The sequence below is a fragment of the Nestor notabilis genome, unplaced genomic scaffold, assembly GCF_000696875.1.
Source record: "Nestor notabilis isolate BGI_N333 unplaced genomic scaffold, ASM69687v1 scaffold13263, whole genome shotgun sequence".
Classification (NCBI taxonomy): domain Eukaryota; kingdom Metazoa; phylum Chordata; class Aves; order Psittaciformes; family Psittacidae; genus Nestor; species Nestor notabilis.
Genome location: NW_009921554.1, coordinates 1 through 4,339, shown reverse-complemented (window position 1 = coordinate 4,339; position 4,339 = coordinate 1).

The window sequence follows — 4,339 nt, the reverse complement described above, 5'->3', positions numbered from 1 at the left end:
GCCATGCTTGCCAAGCACATCACTTGCCATGTGCTAGTGCTGATGCTCATTGGACCAAAACTTGCATGACAAAGGGGTGTAATAGAATGGCTGGGGTAGGAGAACAGGCTGGTAGAAATTGATAGAAAAGGAGAAAGGCTGCTTCTTTTCCATAGGTGTGAATCTCTCACTGGACTTGGCTGTCCTTTGAAGTGGTGTTGACATGACTGTCATCAACAAGACATGGAGACAACTGAACCTCAGGATCTGCACTTTCAGCATTTTTCAACTAAATTTGTGAATTCTGACCAAACCCCTGCATCTTTACAGAAGAAACTCTAGTGTTTCAGCCAAGCCATATAAATGTGTAACAGAGAAGGGATGCATAGAGCTACACAGTGTTTGCAGGAGCATAAACCCTTTTTGGCAGCACAGCCTACTTCTCTGTGCTTTGGCCAGGAACCTCAGCTGTCCCAGAGAAGGCAGACATGGTCTTTGCTTGTTGGCTAACACATAAAGGATAAAACCGGCACTTCAAAACATGAGCTGCTATTGCCTTAATTTGTAGCTCAAGGCTATAACAATATGTCTCTGCTGCAGATCAGTGGGCTACTGAGCAGCGTCCTGTTGACCCTTGTTATGTCACCTTTCCAAGCCTCAACAGACAGTAGTAAAGGGCTGTACTCATTACTCCTCACTATGGCTTTTGCCCATAAACCCAAGTTACGCTGGACATCTAGTGCCACTATTTACTGCTTTCTAGGTTTGCCTTTCACCACTACTCTAAGCCTGGAACATCACCAATGATATTGCAGGATAGGCTGTGGTTATTGTTTTGGGTCCCCATTTGATAGTTGGATCTTGCCCATATCACTTATATATGTAAGCCTCAATGTGTGGCACTTGGGATCTCTGTGAAAGCATTTCCTAAGTGTTTCAGTGCACTGCCTGGTATTATTTAGCTGGAGCACATGGACTTTCTCTTCAGAGAAATATCTGAGGTTCTCAGACCCATAGATCTTTGTGCTCAGCTGCTATCTGATCTCTGCGGGCTGCGCTGCAGTGTCCCACACTGTCAGGCAAAGCTTTCCACTTCTTTTGCACTAATTAACAATGTCTTGCCTCTTCTGACTCCCAGTTTCCCATTGCTTTGCAGGTACTCTGTGCTCAAATTCCCGTTCAAAGCTGAACCAGTTTTGAGCTCTGCTGAGGAATTCTGTGATCTACTGTCTGAATACAGAGTCATGACAGCCAGACCTTGCCAGGGGCACTGCAATGTCTTATTCTCAGTCCTTGCTTGACTGTCCTTCAGACAGCATCATTCTTCCTTGGAAATGGAGTAAACAGTATGGCTAATAGCATGATAATTATTCAGGATCAGGTTCATACCTCACAGTGCAGTCAAGCAGCTCCTTTTGTGTACTTCTGTTCACTGTGCACACACTGCACTATCCCAGCTCTGCCCTTCTTTGGGCAGTCATGCCATGCCACTGGATCTTTTTGTCTGTCTGTCTTTTCTCCACATGGGAGAAGACCCTTGTCTCTGACATTTAGACAACTGAGTGCAGGTGTATATAGATGAACTTGAACTTAACTGTTCCTTGTACAGCCAATGGAAAGAAATTATTTTAAAACACATCAAGCTTTTTCAGAGAAGTACTTTGAAATAGAGCAAATAATGACCTGCAGTTCACTGGCAATATTGACTACATCTTCAGTGACTAAAATGGGGGCACAGTGCCTGGATGTGGAGTTCAATGAGGTGATCCCTCCCATGACACCAGCTCTGACATTGCTTAGCATTTTCTTAAAAAACCCCTCACCTTATGTTCTCATCAGATAGGACTGACTCATCTGCTGCTGCATTTGCAGCTGATGACTGTCCCAGCCCAAAAGTACTAAGCATTTTACTGCCCCCGGTACCCTGTTGTGTTTGACTCCTGATTTGACTGACTACCACCACCTTTGAGAAGGGCTTCTAAGCAGGTTGATAGATTGTGTCTTTTATTGTGCAAAAGATTTGTGAAGCCTCAGTAGAGGCAACAGGCAATGTCATTTTCTCTTAGTCCAGTCTCATGTCAAGTGCAGTACACAATGGCTTATGCACCACACTGCTTGTTGTCAGAAGGCACATTTCACTAACAGCCAAAAGGAAACTGGCAAACCATATTCCATCAAAGAAGCACAGGAAACAGGTCATTCTCAGCCCAGACATTTTTCCCTTTCTGTATTCACATCATCTCTACTTACAAATGCTGCAGTTTGTTGGCTTCAGAACAATGATGCTCCTAGATTTCCCTTCCCAGTATCACCCTTTACCTAATGTTACTCTGCAGAATTGCAATGTTTTATGGCATGTGCCTGGCTTAAACAATCTTTATGCTTTCAGGTGCCAACCTGGGGCCTCTGACTAACCCTACCATGTGGCAGCTGCCTTCTGGCTTTGTAGTACTCTGCTGCATGTGCACAGCATCTGGACATTTCCACCAATGGAGGCATTTCCTGAATGAGCCTGAGTGTGTCTCAGAAGGACAATGGAGCTCAACAGAGATTGCCAGATGCCCAAATGAGCTGCCCTCAGTCTCCTCTGCTGCATGTAGTCTGTGGCTGGTCTTATACCCCTGAGCAGCTGCAATAGCTTCTAACACAAGCCCAGCTTGTCTTTTGCTCAGGTTTCCCTTTCTCTGATGATAAGATTTTCATCCACGAAAGACAGCTGATGCTGGAGCTACTAGGGTCCTGCTTGTGCCTGCCCACTACCCGCCACAGGTACAGCACACTCAGTTGGTCTCCTGTGACTAGGCAGGATCAAGCAGGGGGTTTATTTCACTGCTGTGCTCAGTGCATTAGGATGAGCACATCCAACATCTCACTTCCCACGACAGTACTCTAAGCACCTCACATGAGTGTTGAAGGATGTAATGACTCTTCCCCTCCAGAGCTGGACCAGTTCCAGCTCACCGGTGGTGCTGGTATAACATTGCAGCTGATCCCAATCCAGCTGGCACCCAAGTGGCCTCTGAGCCCATGGGTTCTGGATGGTGGGCAGCCCACTCCCTTGTCTGCGATCCCACGAATACTACAGTGCAGAGCTCCTCCTCTGCAGCGGGTGTCTGTTTGTCTCGTTGCTGCCTGTGTCGCTGGTTTTCAATTTCCTGAAAGAAGAGCTGCCCTGGGTTAGGAAATGATCCTGCCTCTCTCAGCTCACATTGACAGTCCGTAGCCTAGGCCAGTTGTCTCCATCCTGCCTGTGGTGAGGCTGTGCATCCACCTGGTGTCCAAACGGCGAACTGATGTCTGGTTTCGCTCCCCAGACCCTAGGCTCTGTCTCTCTTGCTCCCTGAATGCAGCCCTCATGTCTGCCTGCCAGGAAGGGTACCTCAGCACATCTCACACTGAGGTTTTGCTCCTTTCCTTGAGTAGATCAGCTGCCCTCTAACTGTAGGAAATCCTTCTCAAAGATCAGATATTTTTACTGTAGAAATACCATGTAGGAAGGCAGGTCCCCTAAGCCTGTTTTGGATGTATCCAAACAGGGCCTTTCTGATGTCAAAGTTGCAAGGCAGACTTCTGGCCCTGCACATACCTGCTCTCTCTGCTATCCTGCCTCCAGGTGAAGGCAGGACCTCTCCAGCTACTCTGCCTGGGGTCACAGTGCTTGCTCACCAAGGGTTTGGTTCTGGCAACTGGATCTCCTTGACTTTTTGTCCTTGCCTGTTGCTTATACTTTTTCATTTCCATCACACTTTGCAGCACATTTGGTGTCCTATGTTTGCACTTCCATTGTTTTCATGCTTCTGAAAAATTTCTTAATCTAGAAATGCATCATCTTTGCTGGTCAGAGGACCAAACCCTTTGTCCTTTATGCAAGACAGAGACTCTCCTGCAGGACCCCTGCTCACACTGAGGCCAGGAGCCCCCATGCCTGGCAGTCTGGCCTGTGGATGCCCAAACTCTTTCTTCCTCCAGTGCATGTTTCATGGTCTGCAAAGGGATTACCTACACAATATACATCCTGATGTCCAGGCCACATCCCTGATCTACTGAGGCTGTTCTAGCTGTAGCTACAGTGATTTTTCTTCCCTGTTTGCATGCCTATTTACTGCCCTCGATCCCCATAGTTAAAGTGATGGCAATCCTGTTTAATTCCTGCCATACAAATCCATGGTCCTCAGTCAGAATGACAGCACTTTTTAACTTCAGCTCAAATTCAAATCAAACGCCTCTTTCAGAAACCCAGACCCACGAAAGCTGTAAGAATTAAGCCAATTACTAATAACAAACAGCGAAGGGGGACAAATCGCCGCGGCGCAGGCGGGTGCGCCGGGGATCAGAACCCACCGCCGGCGGCTGTGAGGGG